Below are 8,688 nucleotides of genomic sequence, written 5' to 3'. Positions count from 1 at the left end.
CCTCCTCATAAAGTCCAGCCTCCCAAATAATCTGTTCTGCATATAGATTGAAAATTTATGGAGATAGCAACAAGCAACAATAAAATGTAGTGATAAATAACACTTAGATGATGATGTTGTTGGTGTTGTTGTTCTTGTCAATCTATTTTGTTGAAGGTCTTCTCTTAAATTAACTCTTCACCTTTCCAAGCCTGATGTCCTTTTCCAGCGACTGGCCCTTCCTAATAATATACCCAAAGTATGTGAAATAGACTTTCATCATCCTTGCCTTTAAGGAGCACTCTGGTTTCACTTTCTCCAGGACAGATGTGTTTGTTCTTTTGGAAGTTCATGAAATAAATATTCAGCACTTTTCTCGAACACCACAACTCAAAGGCATCGTTGATTCTTCTGTCTTCTTTAGTCACTATCCAACTTCCAAATGCATAGCAAGCAATTGATTAGGCCCTGCCTTGACTCAATTTCACATTAGTCTTATTCTAGGCACTTTACATTAAGTTACTTAATTCTCAGATTATCTCATTAATTAAATGCCATTATTTTTCTAGTTTTACAAATAACGAAAGTGATAAGTTATTCAGCTAGTAAATAATGGAGCCAGTATTCAAACACGGGTAATCTGTCACTAAATATTGTGTTCTTAACTAAGTTAAAATTCTTTATAGAAGTGGTTATGTTAAAAATAAGAGAAACCATACATAAACTCTGTACTCTAGGTGCTAAATTTGTTTCTTCTGAGAGAATAGGCCAATAATTCTGAAACTACTTTACATTTCTATTTGGGCTGAACACATAATTAAATGGTTGGTTGATAATGTTTTTGTTATGGTTGTATGCTGTCAGGTTGGAACTAACTCATAGCTGACCTTCTCAGAAGCAATAACTAGTATGGGAGGAGATTGTCTAGTCTTCTCTTGCAGAGCAGTTGGTATATTTGAACCACATGCCTTTGAAATTGCAGGGCAGCTTATTCCCCCCTGGGCCGACAGGGCTTCTAGTGTTGATAAGTGTCATCAAGTAAACTACAACTCATGGAGATATTAATAAACAACAGATACGGGTGTTGTCCTATCCTGCGCTATCCACACCATCTCTGATATGCTGAGTCCGTTATTACAATGTCAATCCATTGTATAACGTCCAGAGACCATTGTTACAATGTCAAATCCAGTGAGTCATCATGTCAATCCATCTTGTTGAGGTGGATAATGGGATATTAGTTTCTCAGTTTTGGAGAAAACTTACAGTAAAATGAAAAAGGAAGATTATGATGAACCTTGTCATGCTCCATTAGAGTTAATGGCATTAGAATAAGCTTATATTTACAGACAGGTAGATATATAAATAGTTATAGAAATGTGTATATGGCAAGCATGTTATTGTTATTGTTGTTAGGTGTTGTTGAGTCAAATACAATTCATAATGGTCAATGGCATTAGAATAAGCTTATATTTACAGACAGGTAGATATATAAATAGTTATAGAAATGTGAATATGGCAAGTATGTTATTGTTGTTGTTGTTGTTGTTGTTAGGTGTTGTTGAGTCACATACAATTCATAATGACCCTATGAACAACAGACTTGCACCTTGTTATATCCTGTGTCATCCTCATCATCTCTAAGCTACTCAAGCCCATTGCAGCAATCACTGTGCCAATCCACCTCTTTGAGGGTAATTCCTCTCTTTCACCAGCTCTACAGCTTTCTAAGTATGATATCCCTTTCCAAGAAATAGCCTCTCCTAGCAACATGCCCAAAGTATGTGAGATAAAGCTTTATCATCTTTACTTCCAAGGAGCACTCTAACTGCACTTTCTGTGAAACATAGCTGTTTGTTCTTTTGCCAGTCCATAGGTTATTCAGTACTATCCTCCACCACCACAGCTAATATATATACGTATATTTACGGCTAGTATGTTGTTATTGTTGTTGCTAAGTGATGTCAAGTTGTTTGAGTCATAGATGACCCATAGTGACCCTATGAATGGAAGTCTTGAACACGAAACTTTCATCTTTCTCCAAGTTCATAGATTTTCTGGAGGCAAACTTCTTCTGGAAGTGAATGCTACTCCTGCTTCCAAGCCTGTTTATTCAAAAGCTACACAAAAACAAGGCCTGAGGGCCAAAATGCCTTTCTAAATAGGAGGCCAAATCCAATCAGCTTATACCCAGTTACGAGCAACAGCTGCACCCAAGTCTGAACCCCAAACCAGAAAACACACCTTTGCAGAATCCCACCATTCTGCTCATCTTCCCAGCGTGGAAATAGCCCCATGGCTAGTGTGTGTGTGTGTGTGTGTGTGTGTGTGTGTGTGTGTGTGTGTGTGTGTGTGTGTATATAATTTCCTCATTTCATCTGCTGAGCGAGACTAGCCACCACAAGACTCCAGCAGCAATAAGTATACTCAATACCAAGATCTCAGTTTCCCAAATTATTACTTTCTAATGGAAAGAATCAGGGTTGTGTAGAGAAATAGTTGGTACTAGAGCTAGGATAGAATATTCTTTAGAAGAGAGGATGGCAAGACTTATCTCATAGACTTTGGACATATTATCAGAAAGGACCAGTCCTTAGAGGAGGACACCATGCTTGGTCAAAGAAAAAAAGGAGAAAGTTCTGCAAAGACTGGATTGGCACAGTCACTGCCAGAATGGACTTAAGCACAGAATAGATTGTGAGGATAAAAGAGGATTAAATAGGATTTTGTTCTATTGTACGTAGGGGTGCTGTGAGTTTCAGCTAGCTCAATGGCATCTAAAAATATCAACAAAAGGGCCAGACCACATAAAATACTAAATGAACCTGGAATATCTTGTAGTTCCAGAAAATAAAGAAGTACTCAAAAGTGAAAAGATGGGAGCTTGTCAAGAAGACACAGGAACTAACCTGAACAATTTCTTCAATTAAATGAATAACATGCTATAGAAGTATAACACAAAGCAGAAGATAAATATATTTCAGTACATACTGACCATCCCATGGACTGCCAAAAGAATAAACAAGTATGTCTTGTGGAGGGTTAAGTCAGAGTGGTCTTTGGAGGCAAAGATGATGAGGCTTCACCTCACATACTTTAGGCATGTTGCTAAGATGGTCTATTCCTGGGAGAGAAGCATGATGCTTGGAAAGGTAGAGAGGGTCAGAGGAAGAGCCTCAATCAGTTGGACAGATGGAGTCACTGCCACAATGGACTCTAAGGTGTCGGGAAATGTGAGAATGGCACAGGTTAAGACAGAGCCAGATCTTTTGTTTGGAGGGTTGCTATAAGTTGTACTTGACCCAACAGCACCTAATAACAACAACAAAGTCCATACTGACATAAGCAACAATTCCAAATATATGAAGACTTTCTCCACTCTGAGAGGTGAAGCTTCTCCCCCTACCTCTCTACTAGAGATAAACTAAACTTACTAACTGCTAAAGAGAACAGCATGGAATCAGAAAAAAAATAACTTTGCAGTGGAGAAAGCTTACCAGTAATACCTTAGCTAGGTGATAGAATAACATTGTCAGTGACATCATGTGGTTTTGTGTATCTCCTCACATAGTTTGATAAGAAGAGTACTTCTTTCATTAGTATTAAAACCAATAACCCCACTCTCACCATGACAAAGACATCAGGCAAACTCAAGCTCGGGGAATTTTACAGGACATCTGGCTAGTATTCCTGAAGACTGTCAAAGTCATGATAAACAAGGAATAAGTGAGAAATTGTCACAAACTAAACACAAAATGATATCCTGAATTGGAACTTGGAACAGAAAAAAGACATTACTGGACAAATTGGTAAAAGCCAAGTGATCTGGAGTTTGGTTAATAATAATGTCCATTGCTTTGTTTTGACAAATGTACCACAGTACTGTAAAATGTTAACATTCAGGGAAGCTGGATGCACTGTGTACGGGAACTCTCTGCTCTATCTGCAACTTTTCTGTAAATCTAAAATTATTCCAATAAAAAGTTTGCCTAGAAAATATTATATTCTAAAATGTCAATCTATGCAAAGTAAGTAAAAGAGCAAGTATACATCATGTTAATGAAAGCAAGATAGAAACAAAAGAATAACAATCTTTATTTTCGTTTTTAGACTGCTGATGGAACAGATTCTTCAAAAGGCACATACCAGATGATAGCCAATACCTAAAGCACCGGGGATACACTTGTGAAAAGGACACTGTCTCTATCACCAAATAACTTCCAGTTGAGTTAGAGAGAAAACAAAACACACACACACACAGAGATAGCATGATTAATGACCTAAAAGATAGTAATAACAATACTACCTAAAAGATAATAGTGAAATATCCAAGAGGGGCATCTGAAAGAACTCAGCCTAGAGCACAATGTAGGATGGGAATGAATATCCCACAGGAGTTTGTGAATGTTCTAATGTGCTTTTGTTTCTTAACAAGAATACTAGTCACTCATGGGAGAACGATAAACAGTCTCTTCCCTTAAAAATGTACAACCTTTTGTGCGGGGAGAAGGGTGCAACAATGAATGAATGGAATTAAAAAAAAAAGCAAAAAACAAAAAAAAAAAAGGTACAACCTTCAGTGAAATATCTCAGTTCCAAAAGGACAAATATTGCATAGGGCCACTGTTATAAAATGGGACTGACATCAAGGTTGAGGGAAGACAGAGAAGGAGGGGAGGAATGATGTATACTGCATTGAAACAGATGAGGGAGAGAACTGTTTGAAAGGGATATTTGATTAGGTATTATTGTCATGACAAGAGTCCAGAATGAAGGCTGCACAGTAGAGTGGATGTGGGGGGAGGGATTGCATAACAATGAAAGAATTTTTCTTTTACATTTCAAGGAGAAGAGTGAATGGTGGGCGGGGGCAGGGGAAAATGCAACAGTGAATGGCTGGAAACCCTAAGCCTCCGTAAACTTTCATTAAAATGAATTAAAAAAAAATGTACACCCTTGGAAATTCAATGGAAGGATACTATGAGTTGAACAAAATTCACAGCACTGATGTGGTTATTTGTTTATTTACTTCTGGTGGGATTGTTTGTTTGGTTTTTAATGTTATTTGAATGTAATTTTACAAAGGAGATTGATGCTCTATTTAACCAGTCATGCGTATTTTGTTTTACAATATTAATTGCATTATACATATGTAATTATACTTTTCCTGCTTCATTCTTGTCATTCTTATTTCTGTGTTTCCTTTCCTCTCTCCCTGCAGTGGGTTTTCAGGACTACAAAATTCATTAGATTAGAAATGCAAATCTAATCATGAACACTTCATGATCTTTCCACTACTCTTAGAATAAAGATAAAACTCCTTACCATGATATCCAGATTTCACAAATTCTAGCTTTCACTCTCCTCTCTAGCCTTGTCTGCCACCAGGAATGTCCTTACTCTGTCTCTGCTACTCACACTGGCCTTCTATCTTTCGCCCCTCATCCTTAGTCCTAGCAAACCATCCTGTTCCTTCTTCCCACAGGCAGCTCTCTCTACCTCAATCATTCTTCCTTGTTTTCCTTATCAACTACTCAGGCCTCAGCTCTAGGTACAACAGAGATTTCTTCAAAGAAACCTTCCCTGACCTCCCAACATGAAGCCCACTTAGTAGAAGCTCTCAAAGCATCTCATACCTCTTCTCTATAGCGGGTCAGATTGCACCTTTATGTTTGCTTACATAACAGATAGATTAATGGCAATCTTCCCCACAAATAAGCATGATGAAGGTAGCCACCTCTTGTGCATTTTTCTTATTACATTGTCTCTCACAGTGTTTGGCACCTATAAAGCACTCAATGTTTGTTTAATAAATAGCAACACATACCATCAGAGCAAAAATTGTGCCTCTCCACAGCTACAACCTTGGAAGTTCTTCACAGATAAACTCCAATGACTCAGTACTCTTGACAACTCATCAAGTTGAAACTCAAGGTCAAAAAAGGGGAACTCAGGATAGGCAGTCAAAGTAGGCAGGAGGAGGGGGCTTTACTTGCCAGAGACAGAAATGTCGCTGCAGCTGGGCTGGGGGCGGTCAGTCACTGCGGCTATAGCCTCACATTGACACCGACTTCTCCAAAAATGCCACCTGCCTCTTAACCCAAACTGGGGTTTATGTAATGAGATTTCCCACTTATTACCAGCTGCCAAATATTGAAACTCTCAGAAGCATCTTTTTTTAAGACTGAAAAGAAATTTGAAGTCTAATAGCAAAGAGAAGTAGAAAAGATGATGTTCTGATCTGTTTAATTTTTGTTTCTAAAAAGCCCAACACTTACACACACAAAAATAGTCCTGAATATTTTGTACTCGTGATTATTACATTTCTTCTTCAGATTATGTTTTCTCTTGAGTTACCTGAAACAGATAAACTGGGAAAATTCCCAGAATACAGGTTTCTGGGTCAAGTTCCTAAAGTTGGTAGCTGAAGCATTTTCCTCAATTTGTATGTTCAACAATTTTAATATACATCTGTAAATTCTTTGACATCCGTCCTTGTGAGAGTAGGGATCCCATCCTTCTCTGGAATCTTGGTAGTTTGTCACTCATTTGTATTAATATTAACAATTCTATATACACTGTGTGATTTTTCAAGGCTTGATCATAAACAGTGAAGCAGTTCTACAACATCCGTATAAACAGTCATGTTTGGAACACTAAGGCAACAGGTAGGAACTATGACTGTCTTGAAGATGCCATGGTGGGAGGAATCTGTGCCACATAGAAAGTTCATATGGTGGTGCTCCAGTTGCTAGTCCTTGTCTGCACTTCAAATCCTCCTCGGCCAGGAATCAGCCATGTGAATAAATAAAATCTCATGTGTTTCCAGATTGCCAGCTGCGAGACTTCTCAACAGAGACCGTAGATTTAAGGAGCAAGATGGTGCTGAAACAAGCCATGCCTTCTGTACATACTAACTAGTTGCTTTATATAAACGTGTTTATCATGTGTTTTGTTATGTGGCAACATTGAGCAGAAGAATATAAAAAATTCAGAATTCCTAGGTGTAAAAACAGATACTCAATATTCTCCACAGAAGTCAGTCTCCATCAACAACTTTTGTCTCCAACAAGTCACTCAAATGAAAACAAACATAAAGAAGCTAGCCTTAGTTTTAGGCAGGGAGGAGTTATGTACCAAGCAGTTTTACCTACTCAGGAAGATAAAAGAATTACATTTTGAGGAGTAGATTCTCAAGAAATATTTTATGAGTCAATAAATAAGTAACTCAAAGTTCAAAAATGTTTATAGATAAGAATACTTTTTTTGTTATCTCATCTAAAGGTGAAGGGAAAAAATAATTTCTGTAACCCAATGACAATTTTATCTCCTACTTAAAAAAAAAAAATCATTCCCATACAAATCTCTAGAAGAGAGATAGATGATAGATAGATTAGATAGATAGATAGATTTGTGTTCTTATTAATCATATTTCATGGTATTTACCAACAATCAAATCAAATTCAATGTGCATACATTTATTTATTCACTGACAGAAACATGGGATGGATAACATTCAATGGCAGAAAGATACAAAATTATTTTGACAGACTGAAAAAATAGAAAATCTTTTAAAAAATAGAAACCACCCCTACTGCCACTGAGTCACTTTCAATTCATCTTGACCCTATAAAACAGAATAAAATTGCCCACATAGAGTTTTTAAGACTACATCTTTACAGGAGCAGGCTGCTTCAGTCTGTTGGATCTGAACCACCAACCTTTTGGTTAGTGGTCAAATGTTTAAAATAAGTACCATCAAAGACCAACAACAACAACAAAATTATCTAACTTTAAATTTGTGACTGGGGTTACCTTATCCCAGGTGACACTGGAAAGCTTGTGTCAGACTCTTTGGAGGGAGGTGTTGGGCTAATCCTGAAAATAATAGGAACCTTTGGATGGTGCATACAGTTAAGTACTAGTAGTTTCATGTAGCAGAAGGGTTGATGGCTCAGATCTATCAAGAAGTACCTCAGAAGACAAGCCTGGCAATATACTTTTGAAAACTCTATAGAGTACAGCTCTACTCTGACAAGCATGAGTATTTGTTTTTTATTCTTTTTATATCTTATCATAAGTAGCATGTAGCAAATAAAATACTAGAGCACATAATGTGCTGGTGATATCATTTTATGCTAACCTCAAAAGACAAATGAAGATCTTATTTATCAAGAAACTAATGCTAAACATCAATAATTGAAATTAACAGTAATAGGGTGCTGGATTTATGTCAGAAACAATTTACAATAACAGAGACATCAGAATAAAAACCCATAGTAAGTCAAGGATTGCTGGTATTATGATGAAACACAGTGTTTTAGATTATTTGACATCTCCTTACGTGGCAGATTCAAAGGAGAACAACCAGAGGAAGAAGGGTCACTGAGTTTACAGTTCCACACTACAAAAATATAGAGCTCTGGGCTAGACTAATCACAATGGGAGTAGAAAAGAGTAGAAAGGATTTGACAGTGGAGAAGAAGTACTTGGATATGAAGATATGGATAAAGGAAGTCAAACCCAGTGGCTGTGAGTGAGAAATTATAGAGTTAGTGGCAACAGAAGCAGTAGGAAAAGAAGTCTGTTCGGAGAGGTAGAAATGAATTCTGTAGGAATCTACAGACTTTATGATGAGTTGAGAAGATATTTAGGTAAAAAGAGCTCATCGATAATTTGAGATGTTGCATACAGCTATCGGGGCGGGGC

The sequence above is a fragment of the Elephantulus edwardii genome, unplaced genomic scaffold (assembly GCF_000299155.1).
Source record: "Elephantulus edwardii isolate Elephantulus edwardi_28Jun2011 unplaced genomic scaffold, EleEdw1.0 scaffold00013, whole genome shotgun sequence".
Classification (NCBI taxonomy): Eukaryota; Metazoa; Chordata; class Mammalia; order Macroscelidea; family Macroscelididae; genus Elephantulus; species Elephantulus edwardii.
The sequence above is the reverse complement of the archived record's forward strand: the minus strand, read 5'-3'. Positions refer to the sequence as shown.